The sequence below is a fragment of the Hyla sarda genome, chromosome 8, assembly GCF_029499605.1.
Source record: "Hyla sarda isolate aHylSar1 chromosome 8, aHylSar1.hap1, whole genome shotgun sequence".
Taxonomy (NCBI): domain Eukaryota; kingdom Metazoa; phylum Chordata; class Amphibia; order Anura; family Hylidae; genus Hyla; species Hyla sarda.
The window spans coordinates 15369950-15386005 of record NC_079196.1 but is presented as its reverse complement, the minus strand read 5'-3'; the positions used below and the strand labels follow the sequence as shown (position 1 = coordinate 15386005).

At 46.1% G+C, this 16056-nt stretch overlaps 1 long non-coding RNA gene and 1 pseudogene across 1 annotated transcript; one reads left to right on the top strand and one right to left on the bottom strand.

Moving 5' to 3' along the window:
- Window positions 1–3712: 3712 nt before the first annotated feature.
- Window positions 3713–13422, bottom strand: LOC130283860 (uncharacterized). The gene is made up of 3 exons (XR_008846868.1): window positions 13382–13422; window positions 11365–11482; window positions 3713–4246 (listed from the first exon to the last, which is right to left on the bottom strand). It is a non-coding gene; the product is annotated as an uncharacterized LOC130283860 (long non-coding RNA).
- Window positions 13423–13880: 458 nt separating this feature from the next.
- Window positions 13881–14088, top strand: LOC130289867 (U2 spliceosomal RNA; annotated as a pseudogene).
- The last annotated feature ends 1968 nt before the right edge of the window (window positions 14089–16056 follow it).

Below are 16056 nucleotides of genomic sequence, written 5' to 3'. Positions count from 1 at the left end.
GTGTGCATTAATCCCTTAATGTGACATCACTGTGTGCATTAGTCCATTACTATGACATCACCGTGTGCATTAGTCCATTACTGTGACATCACTGTGTGCATTAGTCCATTACTGTGACATCACTGTGTGCATTAGTCTATTACTATGACATCACTGTGTGCATTAGTCCATTACTATGACATCACTGTGTGCATTAGTCCATTACTATGACATCTCTCTGCACATTAGTCAATTACTATGACATCACTCTGCACATTAGACCATTATTGTGACATTACTGTGTGCAATAGTCTATTACTAGGACATCACTGTGTGCATTAGTCCATTACTGTGACATCAATGTGGTGTACATTAGGCCATTACGGTGACATCACTGTGTGCATTAGTCCATTACTGTGACATCACTGTGGTGTACATTAGTCCATTACTGTGACATCACTGTGTGCATTAGTCCATTACTATGACAACACAGTGTGCATTAGTCCATTACTGTGACATCACTGTGTGCATTAGTCCATTACTGTGACATCACTGTGGTGTGCATTAGTCCATTACTATGACAACACCGTGTGCATTAGTCCATTACTGTGACATCACCGTGTGCATTAGTCCATTGCTGTGACATCACTGTGTGCATTAGTCCATTACTGTGACATCACTGTGGTGTGTATTAGTCCATTACTGTGACATCACTGTGGTGTGCATTAGTCCATTACTGTGACATCACGTGTGCATTAGTCCATTACTGTGACATCACCGTGTGCATTAGTCCATTACTGTGACATCACCGTGTGCATTAGTCCATTACTGTGACATCACCGTGTGCATTAGTCCATTACTGTGACATCACCGTGTGCATTAGTCCATTACTGTGACATCACTGTGTGCATTAGTCCATTACTATGACAACACAGTGTGCATTAGTCCATTACTGTGACATCACTGTGTGCATTAGTCCATTACTGTGACATCACTGTGTGCATTAGTCCATTACTATGACATCACTGTGTGCATTAGTCCATTACTATGACATCACTGTGTGCATTAGTCCATTACTATGACATCTCTCTGCACATTAGTCAATTACTATGACATCACTCTGCACATTAGACCATTATTGTGACATTACTGTGTGCAATAGTCTATTACTAGGACATCACTGTGTGCATTAGTCCATTACTGTGACATCAATGTGGTGTACATTAGTCCATTACTGTGACATCACTGTGTGCATTAGTCCATTACTGTGACATCACTGTGGTGTACATTAGTCCATTACTGTGACAACACAGTGTGCATTAGTCCATTACTGTGACATCACCGTGTGCATTAGTCCATTACTGTGACATCACCGTGTGCATTAGTCCATTACTGTGACATCACCGTGTGCATTAGTCCATTACTGTGACATCACTGTGTGCATTAGTCCATTACTGTGACATCACTGTGTGCATTAGTCCATTACTATGGCATCACTGTGTGCATTAGTCCATTACTGTGACATCACTGTGTGCATTATGGTATAGGATCCCACGCTGGGTTTTGTTATGGGGTCCCATGATTATGTTACACCCTCTATACCCCTGGATTATCAATCAGGTATAACCATTAAATAGTAATAAATAACAGGGACCCACAATTCCAGACTGGGGCGGAATACATTAGGGTCAGGGTCACTGGTATGTCCAGACTGGGGCAGGATACATTAGGGTCAGGGTCACTGGTATGTGCAGACTGGGGCGAGATACATTAGGGTCAGGGTCACTGGTATGTGCAGACTGGGGCGGGATACATTAGGGTCAGGGTCACTGGTATGTCCAGACTGGGGCGGGATTCATTAGGGTCAGGGTCACTGGTATGTGCAGACTGGGGCGGGATTCATTAGGGTCAGGGTCACTGGTATGTGCAGACTGGGGCGAGATACATTAGGGTCAGGGTCACTGGTATGTGCAGACTGGGGCGGGATTCATTAGGGTCAGGGTCACTGGTATGTGCAGACTGGGGCGGGATACATTAGGGTCAGGGTCACTGGTATGTGCAGACTGGGGCGGGATTCATTAGGGTCAGGGTCACTGGTATGTCCAGACTGGGGCGGGATACATTAGGGTCAGGGTCACTGGTATGTGCAGACTGGGGCGGGATACACTAGGGTCAGGGTCACTGGTATGTGCAGACTGGGGCGGGATACATTAGGGTCAGGGTCACTGGTATGTGCAGACTGGGGCAGGATACATTAGGGTCAGGGTCTCTGGTATGTGCAGACTGGGGCGGGATACATTAGGGTCAGGGTCACTGGTATGTGCAGACTGGGGCAGGATACATTAGGGTCAGGGTCACTGGTATGTGCAGACTGGGGCGGGATACATCAGGGTCACTGGTATGTGCAGACTGGGGCGGGATACATTAGGGTCAGGGTCACTGGTATGTGCAGACTGGGGCAGGATCCATTAGGGTCAGGGTCACTGGTATGTCCAGACTGGGGCGGGATACATTAGGGTCAGGGTCACTGGTATGTGCAGACTGGGGCGGGATACATCAGGGTCACTGGTATGTGCAGACTGGGGCGGGATACATTAGGGTCAGGGTCACTGGTATGTGCAGACTGGGGCGGGATACATTAGGGTTAGGGTCACTGGTATGTGCAGACTGGGGCGGGATACATTAGGGTCAGGGTCACTGGTATGTGCAGACTGGGGCGGGATACATTAGGGTCAGGGTCACTGGTATGTGCAGACTGGGGCGGGATACATTAGGGTTAGGGTCACTGGTATGTGCAGACTGGGGCGGGATACATTAGGGTCAGGGTCACTGGTATGTGCAGACTGGGGCGGGATACATTAGGGTCAGGGTCTCTGGTATGTGCAGACTTGGGCGGGATACATCAGGGTCACTGGTATGTGCAGACTGGGGCGGGATACATTAGGGTCAGGGTCACTGGTATGTGCAGACTGGGGCGGGATACATTAGGGTCAGGGTCACTGGTATGTCCAGACTGGGGCGGGATACATTAGGGTCAGGGTCACTGGTATGTGCAGACTGGGGCGGGATACATTAGGGTCAGGGTCACTGGTATGTGCAGACTGGGGCGGGATACATTAGGGTCAGGGTCACTGGTATGTCCAGACTGGGGCGGGATACATTAGGGTCAGGGTCACTGGTATGTGCAGACTGGGGCGGGATACATTAGGGTCAGGGTCACTGATATGTGCAGACTGGGGCGGGATACATTAGGGTCAGGGTCACTGGTATGTGCAGACTGGGGCAGGATACATTAGGGTCAGGGTCACTGGTATGTGCAGACTGGGGCAGGATACATTAGGGTCAGGGTCACTGATATGTGCAGACTGGGGCGGGATACATTAGGGTCAGGGTCACTGATATGTGCAGACTGGGGTGGGATACATTAGGGTCAGGGTCACTGGTATGTGCAGACTGGGGCAGGATACATTAGGGTCAGGGTCACTGGTATGTGCAGACTGGGGCGGGATACATTAGGGTCAGGGTCACTGGTATGTGCAGAATGGGGCGGGATACATCAGGGTCAGGGTCACTGGTATGTGATACATTAGGGTCAGGGTCACTGGTATGTGATACATTAGGGTCAGGGTCACTGGTATGTGATACATTAGGGTCAGGGTCACTGGTATGTGATACATTAGGGTCAGGGTCACTGGTATGTGCAGACTGGGGCAATGAGGTGAAATTATTCGCTCCTAGGGAACTTTAGGGCCCCGGTGCCAGAACATTTAAGGATTTAAACAGCTTTGTGTGAGTTGCATAAAACGTGAATCAAATTGAATTGAATGGGAAAAGTGTTTGTGACGATTTCCATTCAGATCTGTAAGTACAAGCGTAATTAGTCCTGGAAAGCTACGAAGTGTTAATCTCATTACATTAAGCATTTGAGATGTCAAAAGGATGATTATAGAAATGACCTGACTCCTTCATGGCGCTGATCTCCGGCGCCTTCCTTGGCGCTCTTCATATCTCAAAGTCATTAATGTCATCTGCTTGGAACAATTAATGTGAATGTAGAATAATTACATCGGGGATCTGGAGACTTCCTCAATTCTGCCCATTAACATTCAACCTGCGTTCGCCAAGTAAAATTCTCAATTCTTTGTTCATTCTTGGACAGAAGACGTTTGGATGGAACCGATTCTTACTCCGCTCTGTTTACCCATCCCAAGTGCATGGAGATCGGCGGCGACACCGGGATTAGACAGTCTCCAAATGGGAACCACTCCTAGAAAGTAAAGAAGAACGCAGAGTCATCGGCAAACGATGGGGACCGCACATCAGTCACGTGACACAAGGACCATGTGTCATTACAACGCTACAGACCCCCTAATTCTACAGCTTCATTCCTATGTTGCCCAACTGTACCCCCAATGAATAAGCTAGTCACACTGTAGCCTCCCATGACACCCACCTAAAGAAGTGGTAAGGCACCTATCCCTTTAAAGGGGTACTCCCGTGGAAATTGTTTTTTAAAGGGGTACTTCGGCGCTAAGACATCTTATCCCCTATCCGCCGCTGGGGACCCCTGTGATCTTACAAGCAGCACCCCGTTAGAATCATTCCCCAGAGCGTGTTTGCTCCAGATCTGATTACTGGCAATCACGGGGCCGGAGTATTGTGACGTCACGACTCCGCCCCCTCAATGCAAGCCTATGGGAGGGGGCGTGACAGCTGTCACGCCCCCTCCCATAGGCTTGCATTGAGGGGGCGGAGCGTGACGTCACACGGGGGCGGAGCCGTGATGTCACAATGCTCCGTCCCCGTGATCGCCAGTAATCAGACCCGGAGCCAACACGCTCCGGGGACTGATTTTAACGGGGTGCTGCATGCAAGATCACGGGGATAGGGGATAAGATGTCTTAGCGCCGGAGTACCCCTTTAAATCAACTGTTAAACAGATTAGTAAATTAAAATTTTTAATCCTTCCAGTACTTATCAGCTGCTGTATGCTGCAGAGGAAGTTGTGTAGTTATTTTCTGTCTGACCACAGTGCTCTCTGCTGACACCTCTGTCCATATCAGGAACTGTCCGGAGCAGGATAGGTTTGCTCTGGGGATTTGCTCCTACTCTGGACAGTTCCTTAAATGGTCAGAGGTGTCAGCAGAGAGCACTGTGGTCAGACAGAAAGGAAATTCAAAAAGAAAAGAACTTCCTGTGGATCATAACAGCAGCTGATAAGTACTGGAAGGATTAAGATTTTTTAATAGAAGTAATTTACAAATCTGTTTATCTTTCTGGCACCAGTTGATTTAAAAGAAAAAAATGTTTTCCAGTGGAGTACCCCTTTAACTGTTGTGAAATTAAAGGAGTACTCCAGAAGAAAAAAAAAAAGTTTTCAAATCAGCTGGTGCCAGAAAGTTCTACAGATTTGTAAATTACTTCTATATAAAAATCTTAATCCTTCCAGTACTTATCAGCTGCTGTATGCTCCACAGGAAGTTGTGTGGTTCTTTCCAGTCTGAACACAGTGCTCTCTGCTGACACCTCTGTCCGTGTCAGGAAAGGTTTTCTATGGGGATTTGCTTGTACTCTGGACAGTTCCTGACATGGACAGAGGTGTCATCAGAGAGCACAGTGGTCAGACTGGAAAGAACTACACAACTTCCTCTGGAGAATACAGCAGCTGATAAGTACTGGAAGGATTAAGATTTTTATATAGAAGTAATTTACAAATCTGTAGAACTTTCTGGTACTAGTTGATTTGAATCCCCCCCCGGAAAAAATACTATACCGAAAGTTTGGACGCGGAATGACTGTAAAACATGGCGGCTTAAGTCATCTCTCTCCAGCTATCTAGACTATTTGCTATCCAGTTAACACACTGTTTGCTGTTCACTTCAGAGACTGTTTACTGCCGAGCCGAGATATGGTTTGTCACTCACTTCACGAGACTGTTATCCTGAACAAACACTGAGTTACAGTTTCTAATACCGTCATACAGTTCGCCGCCATTGTTCTCGTACCATGAAATCAGTAAAGAGTTAAAATGACGTCTAATCATTGCTGACTGGCGCTGCTGCGCCCCTACAACATTTAGACCAGTGTTTTCCAGCCAAGGTGCCTCCAGCTGTTGCAAAAGTACAACCCCCAGCATGTTGGACTATGTAGTGGTATATAGTGTACAGGTCAGTGTTTCCCAACCAGGGGTGCCTCCAGCTGTTGCAAAACTACAACTCCCGGCATGCCCGGACAGCCCACGGCTGTCCGGGCATGCCGGGAGTTGTAGTTTTGCAACAGCTGGAGGCACCCCGGGTTGGGAAACACTGGTATAGGTTATGGAGCAACATTCTGGGAGTTGGAGGATTGATTGGATAAATACCGGCCATTGCATTGCCAGTTGGGGGTTGCAGATTTGCAACAGCTGGAGGGGTTGGGGGTTGTAGATTTGCAACAGCTGGAGGCACACTGTTTGGAAAACACAGATCTAGAGAAAGGCTGAACATGCATCCACAAGAGCTATTAGATTCCCCATTACCGTGCCAGAATATATTTGTTACAAGGGTGTTGCAAGACCATGGAAATATCATGGACCCCATGGCACATTGGCTACAAGGGTAGCGGTGGTGCCAGTGGTTACATAAGAACAGGATAGCCATTATTGTAGAGTTACAAATTGGACGTAAGTAAACAACAACGAAGGCCATTGATGGTGTCAGCTGCTGAGCGCAATCCATACTTTGCCACTTCCCGTATGCAACGTTCAGGCAGAGGAGCAGACAGGGAATGATTACAGCAGGTGCTGCAACCTCACTGATTGTGCTGAGAAATGAGATGTACTGCAGCAGCTATGGACGGGGAACTGGCAGAAGTGCTGTGGGAGGGGTGTAGGCCGGGTGGGAGGACTGTGATGAAGAGCTGAGGGAAAGAGGCAATGCATTCTGGGAATTGTAGTACTAAGCAGCTGTTCAACCAGTACAACCAGGAAGTACAGGACTAAGATCCCAAAACAAATGGATTTTTGGTGGGTTCAGAACAGTTACTCAACAAGATAGGTGTTACGCCGAGCGCTCCGGGTCCCCGCTCCTCCCCGGAGCGCTCGCAACATTCTCGCAATTGCAGCGCCCCGGTCAGACCTGCTAACCGGGTGCGCTGCAATACCGCTTCCAGCCGGGATGCGATTCGCTATGCGGCAGGCGCCCGCTCGCGATGCGCATCCCGGCTCCCGTACCTGACTCGCTCTCCGTCGGTCTTGTCCCGGCGCGCGCGGCCCCGCTCCCTAGGGCGCGCGCGCGCCGGGTCTCTGCGATTTAAAGGGCCAGTGTGCCGCTGATTGGCGCCTGGTTCTAATTAGTGAATTCACCTGTGCACTTCCCTATATAACCTCACTTCCCCTTCCCTTCCTTGCCGGATCTTGTTGCCATTGTGCCAGTGAAAGCGTTTCCCAGTGTGTTCCTAGCCTGTGTTCCAGACCTCCTGCTATTGCCATATTGACTACGATCCTTGCTGCCTGCCCCGACCTTCTGCTACGTCCGACCTTGCTTCTGTCTACTCCCTTGTACCGCGCCTATCTTCAGCAGTCAGAGAGGTTGAGCCGTTGCTAGTGGATACGACCTGGTTGCTACCGCCGCTGCAAGACCATCCCGCTTTGCGGCGGGCTCTGGTGAAAACCAGTAGTGACTTAGAACCGGTCCACTAGCACGGTCCACGCCAATCCCTCTCTGGCACAGAGGATCCACCTCCTGCCAGCCGATTCGTGACAATAGGGGACACTTTTAGACCAATAGGCTGTAAAAGGTATCGAAAACACAGGTTGTGTGTGTGGGGGGGGGGTCACCTAGGTAATAGGGACCGCAACATATAATACCTTTCAGCTTAAATTTTCTTATTTGTTTAGTAGTAAAGTAAAGACCTCATTGGCATAAAATAGGACAATGACTTCAAAAGTAAAAGTACGCAAACTAAATAGGACATTTTTAAGATCATCCTAAATAGATCCTGTGAACGATATAAACCTTATGGGAATAAAACAAATGGGAAGCACGAAAAAACCATTGCGGTTAAATAAAACTATAAGGGCGGCTATAAATTATAAAAAGACTGGATTAAAACTACTGAGACAAGAAGGTAGTGAAGAGGCATTAAACATTTACAAGGAGGAAAATAAATTAGGAGAAAGGCAAATAATTGGAGTTTGAGACCCCTGCTGTAAAAGGAGCAGGGACTCCTGTCAAAATGACAGAAGCCCCTGCCCTTTCCTGGGTTTTTATAACAATATTTACTTGCTCCTGGATAATGTCTGAACTGGAATTGTGTTTTCCTCTTTGGCCTCTCCTGACTATTTAGTGGTCACTAGAGACCTGCAGAGGAGAACCTTACCGCACTCTTGTGATCATTAAAGGGGTACTCCGCTGAAATTTTTTTTTTTTAAATCAGCTGGTGCCAGAAAGTTAAACAGATTATTAAATTACTTCTATTTAAAAATCTTAATCCTTCCACTACTTATCAGCTGCTGTATGTTCCACAGAAGTTCTTTTCTTTTTGAATTTATTTTCTTTCTGACCCCAGTGCTCTCTGCTGACACCTCTGTCCGTATCAGGAACTGTCCAGAGCAGGAGCAAATCCCCATAGCAAACCTCTCCTGCTCTGGACAGTTCCTAAAATGGACAGAGGTGTCAGCAGAGAGCACTGTGGTCAGACAGAAAAGAAATTAAAAAAGAAAAGAACTTCCTGTGGGGCATACGGCAGCTGTTAAGTAGTGGCAGGATTAAGATTTTTAAATAGATGTAATTTACTAATCTGTTTAACTTTCTGGCACCAGTTGATTTAAAAAAAATAATAATAATAAAAAAAATTTAAAGGGGTTATCCAGGAAAAAAAAACTTTTTTTCTATATATCAACTGGCTCCAGAAAATTAAACAGATTTGTAAATTACTTCTATTAAAAACATCTTAATCCTTCCACTACTTATCAGCTGCTTTGTGTGTGTAGGTTCTTTTCTTTTTGAATTTCTTTTCTGTCTGACCACAGTGCTCTCTGCTGACACCTCTGTCCATTTAAGGAACTGTCCAGAGTAGGAGCAAATCCCCATAGCAAACCTCTCCTGCTCAAGACAGTTCCTGACATGGACAGAGGTGTCAGCAGAGAGCACTTCCTCTGGTGCATACAGCAGCTGTTAAAGGGGTATTCCAGGAAAAAACTTTTTTTTTACATATCAACTGGCTCCAGAAAGTTAAACAGATTTGTAAATTACTTCTATTAAAAAATCTTAATCCTTTCAGTACTTATGAGCTTCTGAAGTTAAGGTTGTTCTTTTCTGTCTAAGTGCTCTCTGATGACACGTGGAACCGCCCAGTTTAGAAGAGATTTGCTATGGGGATTTTCTTCTAAACTGGGCGGTTCCCGAGACATGTGTCATCAGACAGAAAAGAACAACTCAACTTCAGAAGCTCATAAGTACTGAAAGGATTGAGATTTTTTAATAGATGTAATTTACAAATCTGTTTAACTTTCTGGAGCCAGTTGATATATAAAAAAACTAATCCGAGCTATTTGCAATACTTCTAAATAAAGCTGATTCATTCACTAGCGATACGCTTCACTTTAACCCATTAAAGGGGCACTCCAGAGGAAAAAAAAATATTTTCAAATCAACTGGTGCCAGAAAGTTATACAGAATTGTAAACTACTTCTATGCAAAAATCCTAATCCTTCCAGTACTTATCAGCTGCTGTATGCTCCAAAGGAAGTTGTGTACTTTTTTCCAGTCCGAGCACAGTGATCTCTGCTGACACCTCTGTCCGTTTCAGGAACTGTCCAGAGCAGGAGAGGTTTTCTCTGGGGATTTGCTCCTACTCTGGACAGTTCCTGACATGGACAGAGGTGTCAGCAAAGAGCACTGTGGTCAGACTGGAAAAAACGACACAACTTCCTGTGGAGCATACAGCAGCTGATAAGTACTGGAAGGATTACGTTTTTTATATGGAAGTAATTTACAAATCTGTATAACTTTCTAGCACCAGTTGATTTGTAAACATTTTGTTTTCTCTGGATTTAATCAGTGGTCTTCAAACTGTGGCCCTCCAGTTGTTGCAAAACTACAATTCCCAGCATGCCCGGACAGCCAATGGCTGTCCGGGCATGCTGGGAGTTGTAGTTTTGCAACAGCTGGAGGGCCACAGTTTGAAGATCGCTGGATTTAAAGGGGTTATCCAGGAAAAACATTTTTATATATCAACTGGCTCCAGAAAATTAAACAGATTTGTAAATTACTTCTATTAAAAAATCTTAATCCTTCCACTACTTATCAGCTGCTTTGTGTGTGTAGGTTCTTTTCTTTTTGAATTTCTTTTCTGTCTGACCACAGTGCTCTCTGCTGACACCTCTGTCCATTTAAGGAACTGTCCAGAGTAGGAGAAAGTCCCCATAGCAAACCTCTCCTGCTCCGGACAGTTCCTAAAATGGACAGAGGTGTCAGCAGAGAGCACTGTGGTCAGACTGGAAAGAACGACACAACTTCCTGTGGAGCATACAGCAGCTGATAAGTACTGGAAGGATTACGTTTTTTAGATTGAAGTAATTTACAAATCTGTATAACTTTCTAGCACCAGTTGATTTGTGAACATTTTGTTTTCTTTGGAGTACCCCTTTATGGATTTAATCAGTGGTCTTCAAACTGTGGCCCCCCAGATGTTGCAAAACTACAATCCCCGTTGGCTGTCCGGGCATGCTGGGAGTTGTAGTTTTGCAACAGCTGGAGGGCCACAGTTTGAAGATCGCTGGATTTAAAGGGGTTATCCAGGAAAAAAACTATTTTTTATAAATCAACTGGGTCCAGAAAGTGAAACAGATTTGTAAATTACTTCTATTAAAAAAATCTTAATCCTTTCAGTACTTATGAGCTGCTGAAGTTAAGGTTGTTCTTTTCTGTCCAAGTGCTCTCTGCTGACACGTGTCTCGGGAACCGCTCAGTTCAGAAGCAAATCCCCATAGCAAATCTCTTCTAAACTGGGCGGTTCCCGAGACAGGTGTCATCAGAGAGCACTTAGACAGAAAAGAACAACCTTAACTTCAGAAGCTTATAAGTACTGAAAGGATTAAGATTTTTTTAATAGAAGTAATATACAAATCTGATTAACTTTCTGGAGCCAGTTGATATATATAAAAACAGTTTTTTTTCCTGGATAACCCCTTTAATCATACTAGAGATATTTTTTCCTCGCAGGCCAACGAGCAGCGATCGCTCTTCTCCAGGGAAAGTTGTTTTTCGTTTGTTTGTACATTCATTAACTTGTTAGAAGAACGTAGAGAATCCATCAGTTGCCGTGGCCGTCCGGCGCTGTCCTGATGATGTGAAGTATTGATTATGTCTCTGAGACGTGTGAGAAGCCGACGATTCATCCTACCTTATATTATGGATGAAGGCTGAAAAATTCATGTGCTGCGCAGGCGTTTTCTTCACTCCGCCGATCCTCGCTTTGCGCTTGTTTCGCTGAACACGTGGAACGTCGCTTTCAAGTATTTCTGACAGAAGAGAAGAGGCGACTGAGACATACAGAGGAGAGGACTCCAGATCCTAGGACTGGCAGGGTGGCGGGGTTCTGATGGAATTCATCGCTACTTCTATTTATTACTTATTTCTTTTCATCTTTTATTTTCTGTTTTGTACTTTTCATTCTAATTTCTATTAAAGGGGAACTCTGCTGGAATTTTTTTTTATTATTATTATTATTTTTTATTTTTTATTTTAAATCAACTGGTGTCAGAAAGTTACAAACAGATTTGTAAATGACTTCTATTCAAAAATCTTTATCCTTCCAGTACTTAGCTGCTGTATGCTCCACAGGAAGTTCTTTTCTTTTTGAATTTCCTTTCTGTCTAGACCACAGTGCTCTTTGTTGACACCTCTATTTAGTAGTATATAGTATAGGTCAGTGTTTCCCAACCAGGGGTGCCTCCAGCTGTTGCAAAACTACAACTCCCAGCATGTTGGACTATATAGTATAGGTCAGTGGTTTCCCAACCAGGGGTACCTGCAGCTGTTGCAAAACTACAACTCCCACCATGTTGGACTATATAGTAGTATATAGTATAGGTCAGTGGTTTCCCAACCAGGGGTGCCTCCAGCTGTTGCAAAACTACAACTCCCACCATGTTGGACTATATAGTAGTATATAGTATAGGTCAGTGGTTTCCCAACCAGGAGTGCCTCCAGCTGTTGCAAAACTACAACTTGGCTGTCCGGGTAAGCTGGGAGTTGTAGTTTTGCAACAGCTGGAGGCACCCCTGGTTGGGAAACACTTGTATAGGTTATGGTGCAACATTCTGGGAGTTGGAGGATTGGTTGGATGTATGCCGGCTATTGCATTGCCAGTATTTTTAATATAAAAATACCGGCCAGGTGGCAACCCTATGCTCTGTGTTCTGTGAAGAGGTCACTGAGTATGGATGGGGAGAAGGGGGTTTGTTTCATCACTCATTGACTTCTAGGGTACAGTGTTTTGAGCATATCCTGTCATTTGTGCAGAGTTTAATGGGCATAAAGGGGGAAAAGATTAGCTGTCACCATTGCTTATTGACCTAAGAGAATTTTGTGGTCATGCTCTGTGACCTGTGCAGAGGTCACCGAATATGGAGAGGGGAAAAGGTGGGTTGTTCCATCACACATTGAGGTCAATGGGCAGGAAGGGGGAGGAGATGAGCAGTGTCTATCGCTTATTGACCAAAGAGAGTGTTGTGGTCATGCTCTGTGACCTGTGCAGGAATAATGTCACTGAACTGTCCTTATCACTTTTTTTTTTAAATTAATGGTGGATCCTTTGTTATCTGCTTTCAGCTTTATAAAAGATGTAACCTGTCATTGTAACCCCACCCTCTCTAAAATGATGTGACTGTTTTAGGATAATTAGCTGATTTCGAACCCCACCCTCTTATGATAATGAGCTGACTGTTGAGCCCACACTTTTATGGTAATTAGCTGACTGCTGACCCCACCCTCTTATGGTAATGAGCTGACTGCTGTCCCCACCCTCTTATGGTAATGAGCTGACTGCTGACCCCACCCTCTTATGGTAATGAGCTGACTGCTGACCCCACCCTCTTATGAAAATGAGCTGACTGCTGACCCCACCCTCTTATGAAAATGAGCTGACTGTTGACCCCACTTTTCTATAATAAGGAGCTGACTTCTGACTAACCTTCATAAGGGAATAAGCTGTCGGTTGACCCCACCCTCTTATGGTAATGAGCTGACTGTTGACCCCACCCTCTTATGGGAATGAGCTGACTGATGACCCCACCCTCTTATGGGAATGAGCTGACTGTTGACCCCACCCTCTTATGGGAATGAGCTGACCGTTGATCCCACCCCCTTATGGAAGTGAGCTGACTGTTGACCCCACCCTCTTATGGTAATGAGCTAACCGTTGATCCCACTCTCTTATGGGAATGAGCTGACTGTTGACCCCACCCTCTTTTGATAATGAGCTAACCACTGACCCCACCCTCTTATGGTAATGAGCTAACCGTTGATCTCACTCTCTTATGGGAATGAGCTGACTGTTGACCCCACCCTCTTATGGTAATGAGCTAACTGTTGACCCCACCCTCTTATGGTAATGAGCTAACCGTTGATCCCACCATCTTATGGTAATGAGCTGACTGTTGACCACACCTTCTTATGGAAATTAGCTTTCTTCTGACCCCACATTATTATGGTAATGAGTTCTGAGATTTGATCTCTATGAAACAAGTGTCCGCCAGAAGTCTGTGTACAAGCAATAAACTCATATAGATAGTGACCTGGAAAATGGAAAATGAAATCATTAAAATGTTTAAAGGAGAACTCCAGCAAAAGGTAACTTTCAGTATCCCCTATCTCTGGGACAGGACCTGGCTCTCTCAGTGAGGAGTGTGTGTCGCTATTGCTTCTCGGCCTTTTGGCTAAGATCAAGTATAGTATCTGTTCTTATCAGTTTCATGCCGGTGGGGATGGGTCTGAGGAATCAGCTCGACGGCTGCCCCGATGTGACCTGTTTCCCTCCGGGTCTCGCCATGAGGCTGAGAGGGTCTAGAGCCGAGGCACTTTATTTTTTATTTTATTTTTTCTAAGAGCCGAGGAACGAGCTCTCGAATCACCCAAAGTGCAAGAAAAAGTGCAAACGTGTTACACAAAAAAAAAAGTGTACACAGAGGATGCAGTCTATCGCAAGCCCTTCTCCGACAGGAGAGAGACCCCCCAACAAACCTTACCCTTCGCCTCCGGACCAAAAGGTACCTGCGAGGTTCCAGGTTTGATGTCCCTTTTTGCCGAAGCTACTAAGGGACCACAAATGCTCCCGGCATCCCCCTTGGCGTTAGTCAAGATATCTGCCCACAGAGCCGATAACGGTCGGTACTCTGCCAAAGCAGGAGGACCCGGAGTGTTTGCAGGGAGGTGCGGAACCTGATGGCCACACACACCTCCCCTAGACCGCCAGGAGGGACACCCAGAAGGGCTACCGGATCCTAATGTGGTGGCTGGATTGGGAACAAGCCTTGTGGGGGTGTAGGGTAGTTAGGGTGTTGCTTTTCGTTATAGTTAAGGGCGCTGTTAACCCTTGTCACTCGTGACGCCAGGTTGAGGGTTAAATGCTGTGTTTCTTGATAGACCTATTGCCACCCTTCCCAAGAGCAATAGGTGATGCAGAAATAAAGGATTGTCCACAACCGCTGTGCAGGAACTTTTACTGAGGAATTTCTGTACATGTAGTAATAGTAACAGTCCAGATAACAGACTCTATGCATATAGCTGAGCAGTGATTGACAGTCGGTTGGGATCAGATAAGCTCAATTTAGCTTCTTGAGGATTGTATAGCAGAGATCCGCTGGATTTAGGGGAGTATTTAGGTCCAGTGGTCTTGCGATGAGTAGCGGGGAATTGCTTAGTATATCCACTATGTTAGAGGCCGCGGCCGCAAGGCTTTGGCCTAGTATATTGTCTTGTAAGCTGCGGAGGTCCTACCTCTTCCAGAGTCAGCAACCCAAGAGAGATGCTGCTTGCTTGGCAGCACAGGAACAAGAGAGAGAGATTAATGGCTGCAGCTCCCTTATATGGGCAGGGGCTGAGCCGTTTTAGATTGGTCAATACAGCTGTCACTCACTGTTACAATGGATTGTGGGTGATTACCTGACTAGAAGAACCAAAGGTCCTTCAGCAAAACCATAGAGTTCTGAACTTAATCACATGACCCGCAGGTACCGCTATGCTTGAACAGGTAGGCAATTTACATATATACATATATCTATATACTTATATGAACTTCTATACAGTCATAGACCAACTGAGGGGTGACAAGGGGATAACTGCAAAAGAGGGACCCCGACGTCCTAGGGACTCTGACTATGGGGACCTCTATAAAGGTAACGTATAAAATACGGTACCGGGACACCACACTAACAAATCCTGTGAACACACAACACACAAAAAGTGACACAGTGAACAAAAATAAATAAATAAGTGAATGTGTGCAGATATACTGCCCGGACAACCGGACGGATCTATAAACATTTCTCTGATCCTAGCCAGAAGGCCGGGAATCAAGAGGTGAGTGCCACAAGGTGAAGAGGTCATGGTGCCCGTGCTTCCACTCAGTGAGCCTATCCTCCCAGTGAGTTTCGGCACCTCGGGGTCACCACTCCCCGAGGCACTAAAGTACCTCGGCTCTAGACCCTCTCAGCCTCATGGCGAGACCCGGAGGGAACAGGTCACATTGGGGCAGCCGTCAGGCTGATTCCTCAGAACCAGCCCCGGAACGCCCTGGTACACCTGCCCCCTCCATGCAGCACCCGTCCCCACCAACTCCACACCGGCGTAGTCTGCCACCGGCATGAAACTGATAAGAACAGATACTACACTTGATCTTAGCCAAAAGGCCGAGCCTCGGGGAGTGGTGACCCTGAGGTGCCGAAACTCACTGGGAGTACTGGCTCACTGAGTGGAAGCACGGACACCATGATCTCTTCACCTTGTGGCACTCACCTCTTGATTCCCGGCCTTCTGGCTAGGATCACAGACATTTTTATAGATCCGGCCGGATGTCCGGGCAGTATATCTGCGC